The sequence below is a fragment of the Narcine bancroftii genome, chromosome 4 (assembly GCF_036971445.1).
Source record: "Narcine bancroftii isolate sNarBan1 chromosome 4, sNarBan1.hap1, whole genome shotgun sequence".
Taxonomy (NCBI): Eukaryota; Metazoa; Chordata; class Chondrichthyes; order Torpediniformes; family Narcinidae; genus Narcine; species Narcine bancroftii.
Genome location: NC_091472.1, coordinates 260554663 through 260572039, shown reverse-complemented (window position 1 = coordinate 260572039; position 17377 = coordinate 260554663). Strand labels below are relative to the sequence as shown.

Below are 17377 nucleotides of genomic sequence, written 5' to 3'. Positions count from 1 at the left end.
TGTTTATTATTGTTAGAAACAGAAGTACCTTCACAGAAATTGCTCGAGACAAAAATTGAGAACAAAGAACATTTATTATACAACAATGCAAAATTGGGTGCTTCCCCTTACCCTGGGAATACACGCATACACTGGGGCTCACCCAACTTTTATACAGTTTATTTCAGTATAGGAATACCCTCCCCCTTACATTCTTCTACCTCCTGGATAGGTTTGGCATTAGGCAATCCTGCCTGCCTACGTGCTGTTTCTGTGAACTTGGAGGACCAGGGGGTATCCTGTCCGTGTCTCATCATGTCATTATCCTCATTGTCCTTATTCACAAACCTGTCTTTGTTCTAATTTATACCTTCCCAACTCTCAGGGCTACAACCTCTTCATATGTAGAACTTGCTAATACTGTCTAGGGCTTACTAATTACATATGCAAAACCTGCTAATTCTATCTAGGGCTAGAAGACCCTTATCTTATTCAGACTAACTCTACTTCCTACATTCTAATATCCATTTCTTATCCTGTTCATACTGGCTTTATTCATTTACCCATATATCTATATTAGTTTCCTCATCTTCATATTTTTATATCAGTTTTACTCATCTCTCACATTATCATGTTTAATTCCTTTTCAAATTAAACTCTCCTTCCCCATTCTAATCTTTCACCTTGATTTCCTCCACTTCCACATTCTCAACTTCGGTTCACCTCCTTATGTTCTCGTCACATAGCCTCTACTCCCAAGTTCATTCCTTTCTTCATCACCCTTTCTGATTGTCCAATGCTGGAGAAACTCAACAGGACAAACAGCATACTTTATATAGCAAAGATAAAGTTACATAACCTTGAGCTCTTCATCAAGGTATGAACAAAATGTAGGAAAGTGCCTAGATGAAATGATCCTGGCATTCTGGGCCAGTCCTATTTTCCTCCAATTGGCAGATATCATTCAAAACTTTCCCTATCCAAAACCTTCCTTGTATTGTGAACATAAAAATCATACCCTCATTAAGGTTCTATTATTGTCACATAATACTACATTTAAAATGTGACATACGTGAAATTCTTTAACTTTGTCAACTGTAAGGAAGACAGAGTCACCACTTTGTCAAGCTCCCCTCACAGAGGTGAGGTCCCAGCAAGGAATGAACTCATGACCCCTGATTTACAAGACCAGTGCTCTAACCATCTAGCTATCAGAGACATCTATGGATTCTTCTGCAATGTTAGGAAACCTCACATTTGGAAATTTTTTTTAAAAAACTGAAGATCCTGGAAATATGATTTAAAAGAGAAAATATTGGATGCCTTTAGCAAGCCAGAGCATTTGTGGTCCAAGACCGGTTCTAAGAAAGCACCTCTGACCAGAAACATTAACTGTGTTGCTCTTTCTACTGCACACATTTCTTTACTGTCCACCCTCGAGAACCTTTGTAACATGGGTGTCCGTGAATTGCTATGTTCTTATCTCTAACAGGAGTTAACTGTGGGAGGGCAAAGATAAACACAGATTGGATTTGTGCTTTGCACAGTGCCTGCACTCAGTCTGCCGGGCTGACTCTGAACTCTCTGCTATCACTTTTATTCTCATCCCACTCCCACTCTGACCTATCTGCCTGTGGTTTCCTGCACTGAAATATGCAATGAAATTTGAAGACCTCATCTTATATCTGGTGATTTTTAGCCTTCCAGACTCAATACTGAATTCTACAATCTCAGATGGCTCACTTTCTTTGTAACAGACTAGCTACTTCTGTTGTCAGTAATTTGGGATTAGATTTTACTGAGCATGTTCTGCAAGACTTGGATTTTTCCAGCTCTCTGTTTATATTGATTCTTCAATGATTCTCATCTCATCATGTTCCTTTGTTTTCTTTTTTGACCTTCACTCATTGACAATGACCTCCACAGCCTATCCCTCTGGCAACGCTGTCCGTAAGTACCACAGATATTTCCCTTGTACTATCCATCCTTCCTCCATCTTCTTTGCAACTTAAAACCAACTTCTATTTTCCCCTCTTTCCCGATTATAACGAAGGGACTTCAACCTGAAATATTAACTCCTGTTTTCTCTTTCTCTCATTGCAGATGCTGCCTGACGTACTTACTCTTTTCAGCATTTTCGAGTTGTATTATAGAAGGGAGGTTGGAGTAGGAATAATAAATCAATGACATTCATCACACATTATATCTGCAACAGGTCTTTCTCTCATTGCAGATGCTGCCTGACGTACTTACTCTTTTCAGCATTTTCGAGTTGTATTATAGAAGGGAGGTTGGAGTAGGAATAATAAATCAATGACATTCATCACACATTATATCTGCAACAGGTCTTTAAAATAATTATTAAAAATTGTTGTTGGCAATAGCTGGAGACCTGAACAGGCGAGGAATCCAAAGTGGGGGAAAAAAAGTGGATGTGCTGAGGGAGGGTGTGAATTAATTGACACATTAGGTAGAAAATTCAAGATTAATGGAGGGAAAGACTAAGAGAAAATAGACCGTGAGAAAGGGACAGAGAGAAAAAAAATCAGCAGACAAAAATAAAATGTCATGTTAAAAACTTCCCCAAAAGTAACACCCCGAACAACATTAAACTTAACACATAATAATTCATTCCTGGTGTGTGAAAAGCTTGATGCATTGCTTTGTAACAAATATTTAAATTTCTGTGCTGTTTTATTGATTGTGATAGATATAAAAAGCAACATTCTGAACAAAACGGACAAAATGCCAGAAGGTCAGTCTCATTTATGCTTGTTTTTGCAGCATAAAGACATTGCTCACAAGGCCAGCAATTATTGACTATCAGTAATACCTTAAGAAGGTGTCAGTGAGATTTCAGTTTATCAGCAATGGTTGAATAGTGCAACTTGGCAGCAGCTTGTGGATATTTGTTGGGTGTATTTGAGTCAGAGATTGACAGTGTTTGATTAGTCAAGGCATCAAGGATTGAAGGGAGAGAGCCAGGAAGTGGGGCTGAATGGGAGGAAGGATCAGCTCATGATTAGAGTGACAGAGGAGACTTGATGGGCCAATGGGCCTACTTCGGCTCCTCTATTTGTGATTTACATCTATGGAGTCATTGAGTTCAGCAGCATGGAAACAAGCATTTCATCCCAATTTATCCATGCTGACCAAGCTAGTCCAATTAACCTATTCTCGGCCCATATTCCTCAAATCCTTTTCAATCTATGTTTTAATGTCTTCTGAATGTAACACTTCAACCGCTTCCTCTGGCAGCTCATTCGATGCACCCACCACCACCTATGTAAAGAAGATGCCCTTCAGGTCCCTTTTAAAATTTCCCCTCTCACCATAAACCTGTGCCCTCTCATTTTGTATTCTCTACCCTACAAAAGAAGTTGTGGTTATTCACTTATCTATGTCCCTCATGATCTTATAAACATCTGCATGGTCTCCCCTTATAGCCTCTATTGCTCCAAGGAGAAAGGTCCCAGACTACCCAGCCTCTCCTTAGAATTCAACCCGACCAATCCCGGCAATATTCTTACAAGTCTCTATTTTAAAATTAATATTAATTTATTTTAATTTTAATTTAATTTTACTTATTCATTTGGAGTTACAGCATGGTAACACGCCCTCTGGCCCACTGGCTCGTGTCACTCAAATACACCAATTAATCTACAAGCCCCAACATTTTTGGAGGGTGAGAGGAAACCAGAGCACATAGAGGAAGCCCATGCAGATTATGGGAAGAACTCCTCACAGTCAGCACAGGATTTGAATAAGAGTCACTTGTCCTAACCCTAAACCTAAACCAAACTCAGGAACCCCAAGTCATGAGACAAGATAACACCCATACTAATAACAGGTGATAGTGAGAAAGCCCTTAGTGTTTATAAAGCAGTGAAAGGCCAATTCAAACAGCTGAAGCAAAATTTGGACACATTCAGCCCATTTAAAATTGTATCAGCCTTAAGAGAGGCAAAATTTGAAGGACCTCCTGGTCAGTACCAAACAACCCCAAACTGTGGTTAAAAAAAGGTGTGGGGCCTGTAAACACTTGAAAATACACAAAAATAAACAAAATAGAATTATGGGCAAATGTGGCCAGATACGGGGAAATGTGCTCAGACAGAGCAAAGAATTACTTGCAACCAGAAAAATGCAGTTGACGCAATCAGGTGCAAACAGTGCCGTATTCTGTATATAGGGGAGTCAGGGAAAAGACTGAAAACTCACCTAACTGGGCATCTTAGCAACATTGTAGTGAGGGACCAACACAGACCCATGAGCAGACATTTCCAAGAAGTCCAGACTTTAGAGATCCTAGGCCTTGAGAATGACATCAATTGAGCAACCCAACAAAGGAAGAGAGCTGGATTGAATTACTACAGACCAGCGTACTGAACGGACTGAACTCAGGAGAGTTAGTTTAGCTCAGTGTTTAGAATTAGAAGAAGCCTAACAACAGGGCTACACACAGTAGATCCCACTCTGAAGGGAATGAAGTGTCTTCCCCCACAAAATTAACTAGGAGTAACTAACAGAGCTGAGAAATGAAGGTAACATGAAATATTCCCATCATATCATCTCCTGCCAAATACACATACTCACTGGTACCACTCTATATCCAGCTCTCACCTCCACTTTGCACCCACAAGGTGACAATATCTACCACCAGGGTACAAATCTTACAATAATGCAGCCACCAGAAGAGGTAACTTCCCCAGACCCCAACTATCCACAGGGTTCATTTAGCCCAACATAACCCAGCAGAAAGCAAAGGGACACACATGAATCACCTACTCCAAATACTAACCACCCCAACCCCGAACCTACCCAAAACATGACCCACCCCACTCTAAACCTGATACTGTTCCAAACATGACATTCCCAAGTTTATCATGGACCCCACACCAAATACTAACCCACAGAATGGCACAATGAACAATTGTGGTGTTTGCAGGTGGGTGAGAGGGGCCTTTGTTCTGAACAAGGGTAAACAGATGCCAATAACCATCCACTATCACTTGTGTTAAGCAAGGAGGGAACACTGTCTGAGACATTCGATGACCAAACCCAAAACTCCACACCTAATCCTAACCTGAACATAACACCTAACGCTATCCATAAACCCCTAACCCTGACCTGACCATAACCCTGACCCATAACCCAAACACTGACCCTAACCTTAACCCTCTAACTCCCTAAATTTAACTCTTAACCCTCACCCTAAACCTAACCCTAACCCCATAAACCCCTAACACCTACTCCTAACCCCAACTCCTAACCCTAAACCTTTAACCCTAACTTCCTAATCCTAACCCCTAACCCCCATCCCTAACCTCTAACCTAAACCCTCTAACCCTAACCCCCTAACCTTAACCCTCTAACCCTGACCCCTAACCCTAACAGTGAACCCCAATCCTAACCTCACCCCTAACCTTAACTCAATCCCAACCCCTGAAATGGGAACGATCATTCATTAGAAACATAGAACATAGACTTACTAATGGACCCACATTTTTCACCCATTATTCCACAACTCTAGAGGGGGCACACAATCCCACCCATGGGGCTCCCCACTAAAGAACAGAGAAGAAACAAGCTCCAGGATGCATCAAGACAAACAACAACCACGGGAAGTGAAGTAAGACACTGATCCCACTAAGAGTCTGGAACAGGTCCAGGGTAATGAAAGAATGGGCCAACGAAAAGTGACACAAAACCTCTGAGAAAAGAGATGAAGGGAACATAAAAGGGATGATTATCCCACTGCCCGCATATTGACAAGCTAACCATTAAACTAACCGAACCCTTGCTGGAAACTTCCAAGCTTGATGGTATCTTTAAATTAACATTGTGACCAAAACTGCTCTCAATACTCCAAGTGTACTCTCAACCATGACGTGAACAGTGGTAATGATGTCCTTGACTCTGTACAGCTCTGAACAGTGCTCAGAAAAATGGTGCCGTTGCCAGAGCTGCTGTAACGTCAGCTCTGCCCATTGGTATGGGCTTATGGAGAGCAGTGGGTAGAGATACAGCATTCCCCTGCATGGTCCAACCGCCCAGTGCGACTGCCAATGGCTCTGTTCAGGCTTTAAACTGCCCTGTAAAAGGAGCTGATGGTAGTTTATTTTAAAATCCTGTAACCATGAGTCTGGGCCTAAATTGTGGTGCCTATGATAGGCAGCTGTGATGAGGGCTTTCAGACTCTGGGAAGCAGAGGACTGGCTGAAAGAGTACCAGCTAGGACTTGAGCTGGTGCCGAGGGTGCTGGAGGCTTCCTGATCCTATTGGAGGTTTGCATCAGGAGCTCGGGTTTCACAACCCCACCCATGGAGTTTTGGACTGAAAGCTGATTGGCTTTCCTAGAGCACTGGAGGCACATCCATGGACATACAATGATTCTTGAGGGACTCTCATTTGCTTCTCTTTCTCTGACTGGAAGGTGCCCTAGGCAATTTCTACTGATAGCAAATCTTTGTCTCCCTCCCCGTAGACTAAAGGAAATTTTGTATAATATCGCATTTTATGTTTTATTACCTGACAATAAAATAATCTTGAATCTTGTAAAATGAAATCATTCCAAACACCTTCTTCATATCCTGTCCACCACTATCTGGCCATCTGTTCATCATGGAATCAGTTCACTATGTACGGGTGACACAGTTAACATTGTAGCATTAGCAACTTGGGTGCGAATCTAACGCTGTTTGTAAAGAGTTTTCTCAATCTCCCTATGACTTGCATAGGTTACCTCCGGGTGCACCAGTTTCCTCCCACCCTCTAAACCATTTGGGAATTGTGGGTTGATTGGGTGTATTTGGGCAGCATGGCCTTGTGAGGGCCTGATACTGTGCTGTATGCCTAAATTTAAAAAAAAATGTAAATTTTAAAATTTACTTGGGCATCACTCTATTCTTTGTCTTTATTTTGTCAACAAATCCTTGCCCTTGAAGTAGCATTATTTTTAAGTTAAATTCTAGCATTGCAATTCTGGTTGGATTACAGGAGTCGGAGTTGTTTTGGAAAGGAATGCAATGATTTAACTCAAAAATAGGTAGAGATTGAAGGAGAGCAGCGGCAAAGGTAACAGAAGAACTGAAAGAATGGAACAGTCGCGAAATAACACTCAAAAGTGTCAGGAACAAACACAAAAGAGCACTGGAAAAAAAAGAAACATTTGAAAATGAAAAAATGGAATAAAACCTTTAAAGATAGGATAGTACAGGCAGCAATAAAAATAAAGTTGGCAACATCTATTAACGAGTAGTCTAATGCGTGATCTGTTAATTTCAACTGATATCATTGCAGATTTTAAAAAAAAATATCTCCCACGTATCCCAAGTTGTAACAAGTATATACTGGGTCAGCTAATCGAAGTGATTAGAAAAAAAAATGTTTCTATCCTGACAGATTTATGTAAGAATTAAAAAATCTGCAGATATGGAAAATAATAGAAAAAAAATTTAGAAGGCACTTAACAAGTGGAAAGAAAAGGCAGATTCTATGCTTCAGAGCAGCCTTTCCATCTCAACTGCATTTTTATCAAGATTCCTGATTTATATTTATAACTTGCACGAAAAATTAATACACTTTTAATCACATTGCCTTTCAGAAATGTAGTTTGTCCTTAAATTATTCAGAACCAGTGGAGCAAACAAATTTGCATGTGAGGTCCCACAAATATGAACGTGGTAATGACATGTAATTCATTTGTAATGAAATTAATACAGGAAATGCTGGAAATTCTCATAATTCAAAGAAGTGGTGTAGGCAGAGAAATGAATTTAATGTTTTGGATTAGTGTCATTTCAGACGACTGTTACTAGTGATAATAATTAAAGAATAAATGTTAGAGGTAGACATAAAGATATACAAGTATGTCAAACAGCAAGCTTCCACTTCTATTAATCCAACATGATTCCTGTTTCATTCTTCCCATGTTCCCATCAAATTTTCCTAAATCCTACCACTTACCGTCAGTGGCCAATTAACTTACCAATGTTCATGTCTTTTGGATGTGAAAGAAAACCGGAGCACCCAGAAAATATCAGAAAGACCAAGAGAGAACATGCAAATCCACAGCAGCATCACTAGAAGTCAGAGGTTAAACTCGGGGTGGCTAATCTTTTAATTTTTCATTTAGGCATACAGCACAGTAACAAGCCTTTTTGGCCCATTGGTACCAAGCGGGTGTGTAGAATAATTGGGCTGCACGGACACGTGGACTGAAATTCCCTGTTACCAAATTAAATTGGTAATCCAGCAGATGCTGGGGCCAAGTGCAATGCATTTTGGAAGGAGAAACCTAATGGCTGAGTACAAGGTTTATGGTCGGTTACTTAAGAGTGTGGGTGACCAGAGGAACCTTGTAGTCCAAATCCATACATTGCTCAAGGTTACTGCACAGGTTGATAGGATTGTTAAGAAGGCCTATGGGATGTTGGCTCTCATTAATAGGGGGATTGAGTTTAGGAGTTGGGAGGTCATGTTTCAACAAATCTCAGGTGAGACAATACTTGGAGTATTGTGTTCAGTTCTTGTCACCTCATTATAGGAAGGATGTGGAAGCTATGGAGAGGGTGCAGAGAAGATTTTCCAGGACATTGCCTCAAATGGAAAATATGTCTTATGAGACAAGGTTAGCAGAGCTGGGACTTTTCTCCTTGGAGCAAAGAAGGATGAGAGGAGACTTAATAGAGGTCTTCAAGATTCTAAGAGGCATAGATAAGATGGGCGGCAAGAGCCTTTTTCCCAGGGCAGGAATAGCAAACACCAAAGGATATGTGTACAAAGTAAAGGGAGGGAAATTTAGGGGAGTCATCAGGGGTAAGTATTTTTTTACAGAGAGTTGTGGGTGCCTGGAATGCCTTGCCAGATATGGTGGTGGAGGTTGAAATATTAGTGGCATTTAAGAGGTCTTAGACAGGCACATGGATGGAAGGAAAATAGATGGTTATGGGCTAGGGAGGGTTCAGTGCTTTTTTTAAGGAATATATAGGTTGGCAAAACATTGAGGGATGAAGGGCCTGCATTGTGCTCCAGTGTTCTATACTTTGTGTAATACACAATTGCTGGAGAAACTCAGCAGATGATGCAATATCTCAACAAAGTACAGTGCAGCCAATGGGTTGGGCATGAGCCTTTCATTTAGGTATGAACAGAGAAACAAGCAGGCTCCTGAATAAAAAGGTGGATGATTATGGGTTGGAGAGGAGGGATGAAGGGTCGGCGGGGGGGTGGGGAGGAGGTGGGTACAGGTTAACACGTGGGAAGAACAGAAGAGAGAAGAGAACAAAATCTGAAAAGTAATGGGAGAGGTGAGGTCATAAAAGAGGGAAGGGAGGGTTGGGGAACTGGAGGAAAGGAGTGTCCAGATGGAATATAAGGTGTTGATTCTCCAGTTTACAGATAGCCTAATTTGAATTTATATGTATATATTTTTAAATTTAGGCATACAGCATAGTAACACTCCCTTCTGGCCCACGAGACTGCACTACCCAAAGTATCTCAATTCACCTACAGCCCCTGTACATTTTATAGGGTGGGAAGAATCCAGAGCACCTAGAGGAAACCCTTGCAGACAGTGCCAAATTCAAGGTCCAAGTCACTGGTGATGTAGTAATGTTGCGCTTGGGGCCATGGATAGACATGTCAACATGGGAATGCCATGTAGAATTAAAATCTTTGAGCATTGTAAATTCCTTACTATCACAATGGATAGAGTGAGGGTGCTGAACAAAATTATCTCCCGGTTAGTGTCCAGTCTCTTTGATGTAGATTCAGGAACACCAAATGCATTAAATGACACTTGCAAATTTACAAACAATCCTTCTTCCCTTGAAGGATTGTTTGGGGCCACAGATGGTAGTGAGGGTGGAGGGGCAGCCACAAGTGTAGCATTTCTTGTGGTCACATGGTAGATACTGAGGGGTCAATTAGTGGGAAGTAATGAGTGGATGAGGGATTCCTGGATGGAGCAGTCCAGCATAGAGGGCAGGGGAAAATGTGTCTAGTTGTGAGATTATGTTGTAAGTGGCAGAATTTGTTGGATGTAGTGGCTGGTGGAATACTATGTGAGAACAAGAGGAATCCTGTCCTTGTTGCATCTCAGGCCAGAGGGGACCAGGGCAGATGTGCAAGAAATAGAGGAGATACTGGTAATGGCTAAAGTGAAGGAGGCAGAGGGAAACCTACATTTTTTTAAGGAGGAGGCAGATGTGAAGGAGAAGGAGGTATTGAGAGAAAAGAATAAAATCCTTATAGGAGGCAGGGTGTGCAGAGGTGTGGTCAAGGTAACTGTGAATTTACAGAAGATATCTATCGAGAGTTTGGCTCCTGAGATAGTGAGCGATTGAGAAAATGTTGCCAGAGATGGACCAAGTGAATATGAGTTGAAAGTTAGCTGCAAAGTGGATAAAGTTGAAGAGCTCAGCATGAATGCAGGAGGCAGATCCAATATTGTTGTCAATGTAGGTGATGAAGAGTTAAGGTGCCTTGCCTGTGTATGCTTGTAGGTTGGATTGCTCCACATGGCCAACAAAAAGGTTAGCATAGCTGGGACCAAAGTGGGTACCCATGGCCCACACCCATGACTTGGAGAAAGTGGGTTCATTGGTTCTGACCCAAAGTATCAACCATTCTTTGACTCCCACTGATGCTGCTGAAGCCGCTATATTTCTTAAGCAGATTTTTCTTTTGCTCCAGATTCCAGCATCTGCAGTCTCCCATGTACCTCATTAATTCTGTTTCTATAATGTATAATATTTCAATATTTTTAAATAATTTGGGTAACGAAAGAAGATTGAAATTTCCAATTCCAAAAAAAACCCTGAATTCACCCAGTAGTGAATTTCTTTTGAAGATTTTATGAAGACAGTGTTGACAGCTGGTCTCCATCTCTCCATCATCCTCTTTCCATCTACATCAGCAGCAAGCCAATCAAGTTGCAGAGTGAGAAAGCTACACCCCGGTTGGGAGAAATGTTTAAAACATTCTGTGGGTCTCGGTGGATTAGCGGTGGACCAATCAAGTCACAGAATGAGTAAGCTACACAGGGTCAGGAGAGCAGCCATTGTGGGAGATGCCATTGAGGTGCTCAGTGGAGCAGTGAGAGTTCAAGGCTTTGGTGAGCAAAGGCTGAGGAGAATATGTAGGAGTTGAGGTGAGGTAAGGACAGGTTTTTCTTATTTTATTTTCCATTTCATAGATAGTGGGAATGGGAGCAGGGGTAATCCAATTTAACATGTGAATAAAGAGATGATGAATGAGGGGGGTCTTCAGGTTTCTAGATCACTGAGCTCTATTCCAAGGAAAGTTGGACTTGTTCCAACAGGACGGTTTACTTCTAAACTGGAGGGGACTAATATCCTTGTGGGAAGGATTTGCTAGTGCTGCTCCAGATGGATTTAGATTAGACTTTCACGATATGGGGACCAGAGTTCCAGAGCAGATAGTGAAGTAAAATCAGAAATCAAAAGGTTGCAAATGGTGGAAATGTTCTCAGGAGCATCTAATTCCGTGCAAGGAGTATTGTAGGAAAGGCAGACGAGCTTAGATTGTGGATTTAGTGAAACTTGGTTGTAGGAGGGGCAGGACTGGCAGTTCAATGTTCTGGGGTTCAGACGCAATAGAGCAGGAGGAATGAGGGGGGAAGAATGGCATTGCTTGTCCAAGAAAATATCACAATTGTGCTCAGAAAGGACAGACCAGAGTGCTCATCTACTGTGGATATATGGGTGGAGCTGAGGAATGGGAAAGGTATGACCACACACATGGGGATGTATTATAGACTACCCAATAGTCAATGAGAATTGGAGGAACAAATCTGTTGATAGATAACAATCAGTTGCAAGAAACCTAAATTTATGATAGTATGAGATTTTAACTATCATATATTGACTGGGACTTTCCAAATGGAACAGGGCTGGATGGGTTGGTATTTGTCAAATGTGTTCAGGAAAAATTTCTAAATCAATATATGGACAGTCATACAAACTAGAAAGAGTGAAATACTGGATCTCCAATCAAGGAATGAGACAGGACAGGTGACAGAACAACATTTTTGGTCCAGTGATCATAATGCCATTAGTTTCAAGTTAATTATGAATAAGAATAGATCTGGTCATCAGTTGAGATTCTAAATTGGAGAAAGACCAATTTTGAGGAAATGAGAAAGGATCTAGAAAGAATGGTTTGGAATAAGTAGCAAGGATGTGCAAAGAAAGTGGAAGGCCTTCAAAGGTGAAATTTTAGAGTACAATGCTTGTATGTCGGGATTAAAGGCAAAGTTAACAGGCATAGGAAATCTTGGTTTTCAAGGGATGTTGGGAATCTGATTAAGAGGTGTATAACAGGTATAGGCAACATGGAGCAAATAAGGTATTCAAGGAGAATAAAAAATTCAAGAAATAACTCAAGAAGTTAGGTAAAATACAAACCAGAGTACATGGGCTAAGTGTCAAAGGGGAAATGTTTAGGCCACTCACACAGAGATTAGTGTGAGGGTGGAACAAGCTGCCAGTTTAAGTGGTGAATATGGGCTCAATTTTCACATTTAAGAAAAATTTGGACAGGTACATGGATGGCAGGGGTATGGAGATCCATGCACTGGGTGTAGCTCAGTGGGACTAGGCAGAATAATAGTCTGGCAGAGACTAGAAGGACCAAAGAGCCTGTTTTTTTTTGTGCTGTACCATTCTGTTTCTATTGTTCTATGTCAGCATCATAATGCCTGCCTTTGTTAAGAGGTTGTTCCGAAGATTTGGAACGTGGTTCAGTCAGACTTTATTCTGCTAATATCATTGAAGTTATCGGTCAATGTGTTAGAATAATGTTTAGATTGCTCCCACATTTGTTCATGATTGCAGGATAGTGTATGCATATCTGTCTCTTTCCCAAGTGAGGCTACTTGAGATTGCTTGGTAGACACAGTTCTTTGAGTAAATGTTACTGAAATCTAATAAATCCTTCAACTAATAACATTTTGACACTACTTCAAATGATGTTCATTGATTGTAAAATGCTTTACGATCTTCTAGGTCATTGGGGCAGCACGGTTGGCGTAGCAGTTAGCGCAACATCTTTACAGGACCAGTGATCGGGATCGGGCCAAGGATCGAATCACGTGCTGTCTGCAAGAAGTTTATATGCTCTCCCCATGTCTGTGTGGGCTTTCTTCAAGGGTTCCGGTTTCTTCTCACCATTCAAAGATGTACCAGGGATGTAGGTTAAAGGGATGTAAATTGAGCAACACGGGCTCGTGGGCTGAAATCTGCTGCTACTGTGTATGTCTAAACTTAAAAATTAGAAAAAAAAAGAAAGGTAAGATACAAATGGAAGTATTTCTCCCTATATCTTAGAACCAAATTCCCCAAATTAAAGAGCATCCTATTTTTAAAGAGATGACTGATGGGCTTGAATCATAAAGAGAAGTCAGTTAGGCTGGAACTTTTCTCCTTGGAGTACAGGAGGTTTCAGGGACCTGATAGGTTTATAAAATCATGAGGGCACAGATAAAGTTAAGAATCAATGCTGTTTTCTCAGGGTTGGGAAATTGAAAACTAGAGGGGATAGCAGGCATTGGCAGCATGGTTAGTATAGCGGTTAGCTGTGGCACCAGTGGTCCAGGATCGAATCCAGTGCTGTCTTTATGGAGTTTGTACATTCTCCCTGTGTCTGTGTGGGTTTTCCCTGGATGTCCCGATTTAATCTTACCCTTCTAAACATACTGGGAGTAGTAGGGTATTTTTAGTATTTAGGTGGCACTGTCTCGTGGGTTGGAAGGCCCTGTTATCGTGCTGTATGTCTAAATCAATGGTTTTCAATCCCTTTTTTTCCCACTCGCATACCACTTTAAGTATTCCCTCTGCCAAAGGTGCTCTGTAATTAGGAAGGGATTGCTTAAGATGGTATGTGGGTGGAAAGAAAAAATTTGAAAACCACTGTTTTTATCATACCTAATTGACTCGTTATATGCACAGTTTCATAACTCTAAAGGAACTGGGCCAATGACAATTTTTCTCAAGCAAAATATTTCAGCAACAATTGGGTCTAGAGCAGTGATTCACAATCGTCCTTTCCCACTCACATACCACCTTAAGCAATCCCTTACAAATCACAGAGCACCAATGACAAAGGGATTACTTAAAATGGTATGTGAGTGGAAAGAAAGTGGTTGAGAACCACTGGTCTAAATTAAAAATTAAATAAATTGAAGGTGAGAGGTGAAAGATCAAAAAAGAGACATGAGGGCTCCTTCACATAGAGGGTGTTGGGTAAATAGAATGAGCTGCCAGAGTACTACAAGGACAATTGTAATCTACTCTGGGTCCTGGATACGAAAGGTTTAGAGGGAAATTGGGTGTGCCTGGTCAGTATTGATAAGTTGGGCTGAAGTGACCATTTCTGTGCAGCAGGGTTCTACATCTCCATGTATCATCTAGTCTAATAAAATGAATCATAAGTAATGTTTTATATCTTCCAACATTTTTTTTTAAAAAGGGATGGAACTTAGATCCTAACAAACAACACTTTTATTCTCAAATTGATGTAAATAAACTTGTCTCATAAGAATATTTTTTTTCAAATGAATTTGTTTAACATGGGTTTAATATGGTTGTCATGTATCATATCATTAATTAGGATACAATACACCTGATTTGTTCAGATAAAGGGATTGTTTAATTTGATCTTGTCTATTTTCTATCCAGTGGGATATATTATAAGAAAAGGATAAACTGTTAAATAACATATTGATAGAATTTGATGTCTTAAAGAAACAAGTTAAATAGGCAATTATTGTTGATTTACATGATATGTTTAATGTGATACATATATGATATGGCCTGTGGTTTGTTATATTACATGATTTTGTATGTAGAATGTATATGTTAAACTCAATAAAAATCCTTTCAGAAAGAAGAATATCACTGAAATTTTCCAAAAGCAAATGTCTGCAGACACTGGACATCTGAAATAAAGCAGAAGATCCTGGAAACATGTCCCAATTCAGGTGACACCTTTGGAGTGAAAGATAGTTCAAGTTTCAGAATGAAAGTATGGGAAACAACTTCACTTCTCGCTTGACTTTGTGCTTGACCTGCTGAGTACTTTGAGCATTTTCTGTTCAATTTCATTGAAATTAAGTTTCGCAACAATCCTGGATGTCAAACATTTTGTAATATGTGGTTTATTATTCAGCACTTGGCTTTATTTTACTCTTTCCCAGGACATTTGAGTTGCTGCCAAGGCCAGCATTAATTGACAGTTTGCTAATTGTCCTTGAACCGGATGGCATGCTGAGACATTTCAGAGAACATTCAAGCATCAACTACATTAGTGGGGAAAGAGTCGCATAGAGACCATGCAGATTTCTTTCCCAAAGGGCATTAATGAATCTGAAGGGCTTAACACTACAATTTTCATTCCAGATTTCTTTTTATTACATTAATTAAAATACACAGGCTGACATAATGGAACTGGAATTAACATTTCTGCATCAGCCATCCAAACATGCATACTATTAGATCTGTGACATAAGTATAATGCTATCATATCTTTTCATAGCTTCACGAATCTTACCAGTTATTTTCATGAATAAAAATAAAGATTTTGAATGAAGCTGACTATATAATTCATAATTGTTAATGCACTTTCAAGGATCTTTATCTCCCAATAAGATTGGCAAATTCATTTACGGTTCCCTAATCTCATGATTGTTGGCTTCATGCTGGTTACAGATTCTCTTTAAGTGTTCAGTGTTATACATTGCAATAATCAGTCCATGTGGCAAGGGAACACAAGCAGGAAATGATTTGTCAATTTGTGAGGAACAATTGGAAGTTTATTCCTTTAAATAAAATATTGAGAAATTTAGTTGTATAAAACCTCAGGCGATCTGACAACCACAATAAGTACAATATAGTTACACATGGCTTGCATCTCTGGTTCATTGTAGCACTGAAGAAAACATAACACTTATCTCAAATTCCTGTAACACTTTAAACAGGAAACAAGATTAAATTACATGACAAATATGGTACTTTTATTCAATAAGATTCCTATTCTGGTTCTTTACATTTGGTTTATTTGCTTTGCACTCTATAGTCGATACCATCATTGCTATTTACTGCTGAATACATTAGCAGTCTCTACAGGCAGGGATTTGAGTTGATCGTGTTATGAGATACTGCATTAAGGTTGGCCATTCTCTCTCTCTATCCAAAGTGGATGATGGTCCACTCTGCCTTTTTGACCTTTTGTAAATTGTCAGTCGAGCGATTCGTGTACCACGCTGGGATGCTGAGATATCTGCTTCCACTACTCTTGCACTGATTCAAATTCAAGTTTATTATCATTCAATTGTACAGGTAGAACCCAATGAAACGACCCTCGTGGACATGAGGACAACTTCTTCGCCTCTGGTATCAAATTTCTGAATAAATGAGAACCACAGACACTAGCTCACTTGGTCTTTTGTCTCATGCAATATTTTATTTATTTGGAAATGTGGTTTGAACTGTGATGATGCTGTAAAAGTTTGCCCGTGAATAAAGAAAACAGCAGAGAACCATAAAACCGGTTTAAAATGCAGTTTATTAATTCAATTTCAGTAACGCTAGTGGGAGAGAGGGGGCACTAGGAAAATTCAGTGACTTATATAGTTCTTGTTCATTGGAAACAGCTTTTGCATTTATTCATTAAATTGGAATTCGCAGCAGTTACCTTGATCACTCAACAGAAATTCACAAAAGACTTTTAACTAATTCTTATCTCTAATCACTCCTTCTGGTCTGTCACAGTTAATGTCTCTCACAGATGTGGAATTTTGTAGTTCGCATTCCCCCAAAGATAAGACAGCTTTACAACTGATTTATGTGACAGCATTTCTGGGAAAATGAAAATCTTAATAACTTGAACGAAAGCAAAACTCCTACAGCTTCAGTCCCATAATCCTTTGCATTCATGTTGGCCCAGAATCCTTTAAAATGTCAAAAAATAATGTTAAATTGCCCACAAACTTTAGCAATGATGCAAATCAATAAATTTTGTGGCATTTTCATAACAATAAATTCTGATCCTGAATAGCATTCTCCGGTCCTTAGTGCAAAACCATGCAAACGTACATCCAGACATAACACACATAGACTAATGATATAGTATGTATATACACACAATACTAAATGCATATTGTTAATAGTAAAGCCTTGGGTGGCTTGTATGAGCAGATTTTCATGATTTAAAAGAGTGGAGAATGATCAAAGTTAACTTTCCAGCTCTGTATCCTAAAGGAATGGATATTCATCTTTGTTTGATTTCTCACATTTCTTCATAAGAAAAAGGAACCCACTTAGCCCATAAGGTCTCTTAGAGAAATCTCATATCTCCACCTATTTTCCTTTAACCT

At 39.9% G+C, this 17377-nt stretch overlaps 1 long non-coding RNA gene across 7 annotated transcripts; it reads left to right on the top strand.

Moving 5' to 3' along the window:
- The first annotated feature begins 1610 nt into the window (after positions 1–1610).
- On the top strand, positions 1611–16535 carry LOC138760108 (uncharacterized). 7 transcript variants are annotated; one of them, XR_011355419.1, is made up of 5 exons: positions 1611–1667; positions 1906–1929; positions 2690–2734; positions 13011–13293; positions 14887–16535. It is a non-coding gene; the product is annotated as an uncharacterized lncRNA (long non-coding RNA). The 7 variants fall into 7 exon arrangements; XR_011355420.1 differs by lacking the exon at positions 2690–2734 and having other exon boundaries at positions 1626–1667; XR_011355417.1 differs by lacking the exon at positions 1611–1667 and having other exon boundaries at positions 1704–1929.
- Positions 16536–17377: the final 842 nt, after the last annotated feature.